A 9,418-nucleotide genomic window follows, 5' to 3' on the forward strand; every position below is an offset into this window, starting at 1 on the left:
CCAGGGGGTCCACGTGGGGATGGCCCGGTGCCGACGGGGCGGGACATTGGTTTTGGGGATCCCCGTGAGAGCCAGGGCTGTGGAATGGGGGACCCCCGGGGCGGGGAGAGGGGAAGGGGCGATACCGGAGCTGGGGAACCCCCGGCAGCCCAGAGATGAGGCGGGGACGGGACCCCCTGACCCTGACTGGGGTGTCCTGGGGTGACTTCATGATGCTCGTACCCCCAGTGGTCTGTTTAGCCCAGAAATTAGTTCTGCACCTTTAAGGCTGGTTCTGAGAGCGAAGGGGAGGAGGAAGAAGCTGCAGTTTGTTTCAGAAACTGCACTCACTTCTCCACATTCTGGTTTCTGGATGGACAGACAGCAGGACAAAGCTGTCCTTTGCTTTTAGTCAGTTTTTAGGTCTCTGAGGCAGAGAAGTTCCCTGGACTTTGATTTTTCTTTTTCTTTGGAGCTGTTTAAACCTGCTCTGGACTGAACAACCAGAACATCACCAGCAGCTCTTCCCTGAGGCCCACCCGGATAAGCCTGGGCCTGGGCACTTCCAGCGCTGGTCAGACTGATAAGAGACTGATAATAGAGTGATAAGAGGTTGATAAGCCACTGATAAGGCACTGATAATATGCTGAGTGCACAGAGCTACAACTCAAGGAGGGACTTTTGGAGTTTGCCATCTATTTTGGAGCAGCAGGAAGTTTTATTGCTTAATATTGTTCAATTTTTGTGCTGGTGAATGCTTTGCCTGTAAAATAAAGCTTTTTTAGACTTTTCTCCCAGGAAATATTTTCCCGGACTGGCTGAGGGTGGGGCTGCTGAATCGGCATTCTAGAGGAAACTCCTTTTGGAGGGTTTCAACCAAATTTGCCCTAAACCAGGACAGGGTGGTGGAAAGAAGGGGGAACCCCAAGTGACTGGATTGATGGGAGGCTGGAGAGGGGGACCTTGGGACCCCAGAATCTCCCAGAATCCAAAAGCAGGACCCTGGAGAGGAGGGATCCCCAGGACCGATGGAATCCCCACCAGCCCTGAGATGGGGGACCAACCATAACCCAAGAGGGATGAGACTGGAAATGGGAAACTCCTGGTGGCTTTTTTTGATTCACTCTTGGTTTTTGGACATCAGGTGTCTTCTGGAAATGGACGTGTATTGCAGGAATCCCCAACCCAAGGCATTCACACCTTGTTTTTCCCCAAACCAGGATTTTCCCCAAACCTTGCCAACATGACATCCCCCCTGTCCCGCTCTGGGTGAGCTCAATCCCAAACCTGACCCCAATCCTGGTCTCAGTCTCACTCCATGTTTAGACACACTCACAGTTCTGTATTTAATCACATCCCAGTTTCAAACTTATCTCGCCCCAGACCCAGTCCCAACCCCAGCCCTAAAGCCAATCCCATGTCTAGCCTTAACCCAATCCCAGCTCTAATCCAAATCTCAGCCCCAACTCCAACCCAGCCCCAATTCCAGCCCCTTCCTAAATCATCAGCCCCAAACCAAATCCAGGTTCAGCCCTTCTGGGGGTTTGGGGGTGTCTCTGTCCCTGTGACCCCGATGATGTTTGGGTGGGGTCACAGCAGGACTGAGAGGGACAGAGACCCCCCCAGGCCTCCCCAGGTGTGGGAAGGTGGGAGAGCCCCTCCAGCCCTGAGCACCCTCAGCGGTGAGAGGGACACAGAGCCCCTGGTCCCCAGCCCTGCACAGGCATTGTCTGAGGCCAGAGGGATGGAGACCCTCCGAGCATCCCCTAGGGCAAGGAGACAGAGACCCCCGAGCATCCCCTGGGCTGAGAGGGACAGAGACTGCCCCGAGCATCCCCTGGCACAGGGGTGAGAGGGAGGGAGACCCCCCAGGCATTTCCTGGGTGAGAATGATGGAGACCCCCTGGGGAACGGCCTGGTGTGAGAGGGACAGGAACCCCCCCCCCAAACCCCTCCCAACCATCCCCCAGTGCGAGAGGCACAGAGACCCCCTGAGAATCCTCTGAGCACTGGACAAAATAAACTTGGCAGAAATCAAACTTGACTCTGCAAAATCACTTTGAAGAATATTTGCTCTTCCCACAAGTAACTTGGAATGAAAGCAAAAACAAATCCCAAATATGAATAAACCGACATTCCAAGCAGTGATGTGGCAATTCCAATATTCATTGCTTCCTGCACAGCTCCAGCTCAGCTGCTGGCAGGTTCCAATAACAGGAAAGTGGAAATTTGGCCCAATACAGATTATTAAAAGGAATGGAAAGCTCTGTGTAGCAGTCACAAAGGTGACAGGTATTGGAATAACTATCCCAATATAACCAGTTAGATGGTGCCTAGGCCAGTTCTGACCTTCGCTGCTGGGCCACAGGCAGCTCTGCGGTGTTATACCTCAAAGATACCTTGGCTGGCGGCAGAGTGCAGCGGGGCACAAGACAGGACTCCGTTTACCTCAGGGGAGAGCTTCTGGCGATGGTGAAGAAAAGAAGGGAGCGGATTCTGCTAGAAGGTAGCCAGATGTTTATTCCATGAGCACAGATACGTCTGCACTGGGCTACTGCTGATAACAGAATGGGGCCACATGGTCTCATTCACATTTTAAGCTCAGGACAGGGGAAGGGGAGGGGACAGGTGAGTCACCAACCAGGTGAAGGGGCAGGGTCTCCAGGTACTAGGGTCACCTATCACACGACGCCTTGCTGGTATGTTAGCCTGATTGACAGGGCACACTCAGCGAGGGGCGAGGGGGAAGGGAGAAGGTAAAACAGGATATTGCAACACACCACAACATCTCCCCCTAGTTTTGTTTAAAAAGAAGAGGACTGTGTTTATGGTGCAGAATGATTCTACTGAGGCTTCTAGGTCATCCACTGGAGCACTGAGGGCTTCCAAATGGTAGACCTCAGGAGGGGGAGATGAGCTTGAGATTAACTTGAGAACCATGCGTCTGATTACTCCAAAAACAATGCTAAAAACTACAATAACTACAACTAAAATAAACAGCACTAAAATTACAGTTTTCAGAATAGATCCCAACCAGCCCGAGAGTCCCCAGCCATTGAAAAGTCCATTCAGCTCGTTGTCAGTTTCTCTGTTGATGTCTGAGAACTTTTATCGAGGTAGTCCATATGTGGTTTGGGCTGCGGTACTATGTAGGAGATTGCAGGTGGGATGATCACGAGTAGGACGAGAAGCAGGCTCGGTCTCATGACGTCTCGAGGCTACACACGAACAGTGGGATCTAAACTGGTACAAAAACTTGAGACAAACATATATTACAAACTATTCCAGATAGGAGGCTTAAATGGAATTTCTTCCAGAGAACGTGCACGACGTTTCCTTCTCCAGGCAGCGTGAGCAACCTGGGGCGCTTCTGCAGATTTCTCTGAGACTTTGGGAACATAGGGCTTTACCCATTTGGAAGGAACCCACCTTAAACCAGAGGGGGTGGATACACAGGCGTATCCACGTCCCCAAGTAACCAATTTGTAAGGTCCCACCATTTTCCAAGTCTCAGGGTCTTTTACTAAAACTGGAGGTTTTTCTTTCATCAACCTGTGACTGTTCCCCCCAAAGTGGCGTAGGATGGGTGGGTTCAGGCTGTCAAAAGAACAATTCAGAAAATTGATTGTGAATAGCGCCCTGGATAACCGGATGTGGGGAGGTTCTACCTTCAGAACCTGTTGTTGCTGGTCCAGGACCCTTTTAATATCACGGTGAGTTCTTTCTACAATAGCTTGACCTGTAGGGGAGTAGGGGATGCCAGTTTTATGCTCTACTCCCCATTGCTGCAGGAAGCTCCCGAATTCCTTGGATTTATAAGCAGGCCCATTATCAGTTTTCAACTCCTTGGGGATGCCCATGAAAGAAAAAGCCTGTAAGAGGTGCTTAATAGCATCAATAGATGATTCTCCTGTGTGGGCAGAAGCATAGACCGCTCCAGAAAAGGTATCTACACTAACATGAACATATTTCTGCCGTCCAAAAACCTGTATGTGTGTTACATCTGTTTGCCACAGTTCACAACTGTTCAGTCCCCTTGGGTTTGCTCCCGTACTCACTGTAGGGAGTGCATGTTGTTGGCAATTTGGGCACGTGGCCACAATCGCTTTGGCCTGTTCTCGAGTGATGTTAAACTGGCGAACCAGGCCAGGTGCATTTTGGTGGAAAAGCTGGTGGCTGATTTTTGCCTGTTCAAAAACATTTGGGAGAGTGGCCATCACTGCAGGTGCAGCAAGAGCATCTGCCCTTCTGTTGCCTTCAGCGATAAACCCTGGCAAGTCAGTGTGTGACCTGACATGCATCACATAAAAGGGTTGCTCTCGGTGAGTGACTAACTTTACCAGTTTGGAAAGCAATTCAAAAAGTGCAATGTTAGATACATCTTGCAGTATTGCTTGATCTGCTCTGGATACTACTCCTGCCACGTATGCAGAGTCTGTAATCAGATTAAATGGTTCTGAGAACCTTTCAAAAGCCCTAACAACCGCAGCCAATTCAGCAACCTGAGGTGAACCTTCCACCTCAGCAATGTCCGTCTCCCACTGCTGGGTTTGAGGATCTTTCCAAGTCATAACAGACTTGTGGGACCTCCCGGACGCATCTGTAAAGACAGTCAGAGCCCTTTTTAAAGGTCTCCTACTTAGAGCAGTTCTTAATTTTAAAGTAAATTGAACATCTTGTTCAAACAATTTGCAAGCGGGCCGTGCTACCGAAAATTGTCCTGAGTAGGAATCCAGAGCAAACTGCAACACTTCATTTTCTTGAAACAATTGTTCCAGTATTTTCATAGTATTTTGACCTGATTTTAACTCAACTGGAATGTGAATGCACTTAAAATCACATCCTGCTAACTCCCTGATCCGGGTCCTTGCTTTCCGGATCAGTTCTGCTATCAGCTCCTGAGGCTTTGTCAGCCTCTTGGACCTTTTGTGACTGAGGAAAACCCATTCTATGATCAAGAGAGAGTCCCTCTGGTCCCGGTCCTTTTTTGGTGTGTCCTTTGCCTTAGGTGTTTGTTTTTCCTCCCACTGGAAAATAATTCCATGGAGGTGTGGCAACTTACCTAGGATGATAAATTTGAATGGCAGATCAGGCCGGCATCGGTGGGCCTGTCTTGTGGACATTGCAATCTGAACCTTTTCTAGAGCTTTCCGTGCCTCTGGGGTAATAGACCTAGGAGCACCTGGGTCCTCTCCCCCTTTCAATAAATTGAAAAGAGGGGCAAGGTCTTCATTAGTCAGACCAAGCCATGGTCTTACCCAATTCAAAGACCCACACAACTTGTGGACATCCGCAAGGGTCTTGATCCTTGGATTGATTTCTAGTTTTTGAGGAACAATGGTCCTATTTCCAATTTCTAAGCCCAAATACTTCCAAGGTGGCATCTTTTGAATTTTCTGTTCCTGGAGCTCGAACCCTGCAACAATCAATGCATCGATCGTTAGGTCAAGCGCATGTGTTAGTAAATCATCATTGGGGGCACACACAAGGATATCATCCATATAATGGTAGATGATGGCCTTCTCTGCGGCTGCACGAACTGGGGAAAGCAGGGAAGAGACATACCACTGGCAGATAGCTGGAGATACCTTTAATCCCTGAGGAAGAACAGTCCAATGGTACCTTTTCATAGGAGCTTCTGAATTGATAGAAGGGACAGAGAATGCCAAACGCGGTGCATCGTCAGGGTGCAATGGGATTTGGAAAAAACAATCTTTAATATCAATAACAGCTAATTTCCAATCTTGAGGAAGCATTGTTGGGGACGGCATACCAGGCTGGGGAGAACCCATATCTTCAATTACATTATTAATTTGTCGGAGGTCACAGAGAAGTCGCCACCTCTTTTTGTCAGCTTTTTGGATGACAAACACTGGAGAGTTCCATGGGGACATGGTCTCCACAATGTGGCCCTTTCTTAGTTGCTCTTGTACTAGTTCTTCAAGCACCTTAATTTTTTGTTTACTGAGTGGCCACTGTTTCACATCAACTGGTTCGTCTGTTTTCCACTTAAGTTTTTGGATGGGGCGCTGTTGTTTAATGACTGCTGCACAAAAATGCTGTGGAGAGTCTGGAATATTAATTGTGACACCCCACTGGGCCATTAAATCTCTCCCTAACAAAGGTTCTGAATAATCTAACACAAATGGACGGATATTTGCCAATTGTCCGTTTGGACCCTCGAATTGAATAATGCTTTTGGATTGCCTTGCCAATTGCAGACCTCCTACACCTCGAAGGTGACCAGCAACATTTTGTAAAGGCCAGTGTGCTGGCCAGTCTTGTACTGGAATCACTGTGCAGTCTGCACCTGTGTCTACAAGCATCTCAATGCGTTTAGACTCCCCACCCCCACTGACATTGCACCACAATTTGGGTTTATCTGTCCCAATAACTTGGACCCGGGCGACTGTGGGCCCTTGTTTATCAACATTTTCAGGTAAAGATGGCACAGGGATAGCTTGAGCAACAATTTGTCCCTTGGGAAGAAACAGGGGTGGGTGGAAACAGTGCAGGCTGAGAACAAATTGCTTAGGATCTGATGTTGTCAGTCCCGGAGCAATTTCGATCTCTTGTGGTGTGTTTTTGTCCCCAGTGATGATGTACTTACAACGAATTTGGTTCCAAGTACCTTTCTGTTCAGGATTTACAGAGACAAAATGCCAGTCAGTGTCCTTCAGGTGGAGTGACTCTGTCAGCTGCAACCTGTAAGGCTCATTGACAGAAGATGCGGTTAATACAGAATTACTTAAATCATAACAAAGGTTATTTTGTTTCACCTTCAACAGTGGACTAGCAGACTTGGTCTTTGAAGCACCTGCTTCACTTACACAAATGTTAATATTATTGCGCGCTTGATTTATTTTGCTACCCTTATTCTCTTGGCCTGCTCCTTTTATGTCTGCACGCCTGGCAGGCTGGCGCTTTATTCTTCGTTTTTTTGTTGTTGACCCCCAGGGAGGGCTTGCAGTTCTCCTCCCCTGCTATTTTTAAATTCATCAAATTCCCTTTTCAGGGGGCACTGGTTACTCCAGTGTCCTAGCTTATTACAAAGCAGGCATGGTTTAGTGGGCTCAACCATTGCCGGTCTCCGCTGCTGCCCAGGGTACTGCTGTGCTGAAAGAGAAGGTGCAGGGCTGGCAACAGCAACACGCTGAGGTGGTCTTGGCAGCAGCCTTGGTCTGGTGTCTTCAGCAACACTCATCAGAGGCACTTTCCTGTTACAGACTAGAAGCATATCTTTTAATGTAGGGGAAGGTTCCATAGGAAGGCTCAGGATTGCTGCTCGACACTGTTCATTTGCATTTGTAAACGCTATTTCTTCTAAAATTGCTTCCCTTGCATTTTCCTTTTTAACCTGTATTTCAATGGCTCTAGTTAGCCTTTCTACAAATTTCACAAAAGGCTCTGATGGTAGTTGTTTGATTTTACTATAGGGCTCAAAAGGCCCCTCAGGTTGGAGGGAAAAGAATGCCTTTTCAGCTGCTTCCTTTACTTTCTCGAGTGTTTCTGCAGGAATTGCAGCAGCTTGGACTGAGGGAGAAGACCATTGACCCTCACCACAGAGGTGGTCAATAGTGATAAGGTTACCATTGTTGTCTTTTGCTGTGTTTGGATCAGCCTGTAAGCTTGGGAGAGCATCTTTTAGCAGTTGTTTCAATGCTGATTCCCATAATTTGAATTCCGTGGATGTCATGAGACATGAAAAAATTTGTTTTAAATCATGTGGAACCACAACAGTTCTACTTAATTCAGAATTTAAAAGGCCACGGAAATATGGACTGTGTGCACCATATTCTTTATGAGATTTACAGATCTCTTTAATCAATTGTCGTCCAAAAGAACTCCAATTAGCAGTTGGGGCTGCTCCAGCTTGAGCTGTAGGCTGAAATATAACAGGAGCTAGCGACAACATGGCACCATGCATTGGGTCTGCTGTCCCCTGCTCTGTATCCCTTGAATCAGAAGCATTGGGATCACAGCTACAGGTTTGGGGATAGGCAGTGGGTGTGTCCCCACCGTGGGAACTCGGGGAGGGGGCGGGGAAAGGGAGCCGGCAAGGGGCGGGGAAACCGTGGGAACAAGGGGCGGGGTCAAGGGGCTGGCAGGGGGCGGGGATACCGTGGGAACAGGGGGCGGGGTCACCTGGTGACATCACATCAGCAACCGCCCCCTGGGAGGAGTAGAGGGGCGGAGCTGAGGGTACTGCAGGAAAGGCGGGGGGAGGGGGGAAGGGGTCACGAGGAACAGGAGGAGAGGGGGATGGGGATGGAATTTTGGAATGCTTAAGAGGATTTTGGGAAGAAGAAGACCCGGTTTGGGAAGATGCCACGTGGCACCCACCATCTTGTGCACCCCCTAGGGACTGGGGGCCATTTTGGACATCACTGCTCTCCGAAAAACTAACACGTGCTCGGGATTTTTTTGGGGAAAGAGGTTTAGGGGTTTTAGAGGGAGAGGGAGGAACAGGGAGAGCAGAGGCACATGGCTTTACATTTGGCTTTTTCTCCATTTCCTTTTGTTTGAGCAATGCTGTTCGAATTTGCAAACTCCAGAACACAAATTTAGCTGAGGGTAATTTGCCAGATTGTCCTAAGGTTATCAATTCATTCCCAACTTTATCCCAGAATTGAATATTGTGGATTTCTTCAGGGGAAATGTTTGGGAACTGCAGAAAAAGCCATCTTATAAACTGTTTCAATTTTCCTTTAGAGAATTTCACATTACTCTTGATTAAAATGCTAACAATATCATAATACACTCCCCTTTGTACAATGCTAAGTTTGGAACCCATGTTAAAAAGCAAAGTACTTAATCCCGCCTGACCAAAAACAAAGCTAAAATCAGCTACCAATTTCTAAAAAAAACCACAGATAGAAAGCGATAACGAGCAGACAAAAGCTTCACAATGCAGCTGTATATACTGCTTTTAAAATTCCCGGGCAGCAGCAGCAGGGAGCTGGGACACGCCCTGCCGAGCCGAGGCAGAAACAAAGCCTCCCCCGCGGTGGAATGCAGCAGCCACTCCCGCGGAGCAGAGACAGCAACTACTCCACGTGGCAGCCGAAACCGGGACGCCCCCCCCCCCGCCGCCGCGTGTGCAGAGCACTCCCGACCCCCGCAGGTCCCCCGGCCACGTGGAAAGAGAGCCCCCCCCTCTCCCGCAAAGAGAAAGAGAAAGAAAATCTCCTAACACGTGTCTGAACACGCTGCTGAGCCGGGGGGGGAAGGGCAGAGAGCGATCCCGCTCCGGCGCGAATTCTAAAAAACAGTGAAACACGCAGCAGGAAAGCTAACACTAGAACGCTATGAATTCTTGTCTGTGGGGCTGCGCAGCCAAAATGCAAAGGCAAAAAGGAACAGAACTCGCGGCAGAGTCTGTTTTTGAGCTTCTGCTCTACCGAAAGCAGAGATACTCACGTGAAATGGAAGCTGTAGG

This window comes from Zonotrichia albicollis, chromosome 8 (genome assembly GCF_047830755.1).
Source record: "Zonotrichia albicollis isolate bZonAlb1 chromosome 8, bZonAlb1.hap1, whole genome shotgun sequence".
Classification (NCBI taxonomy): Eukaryota; Metazoa; Chordata; class Aves; order Passeriformes; family Passerellidae; genus Zonotrichia; species Zonotrichia albicollis.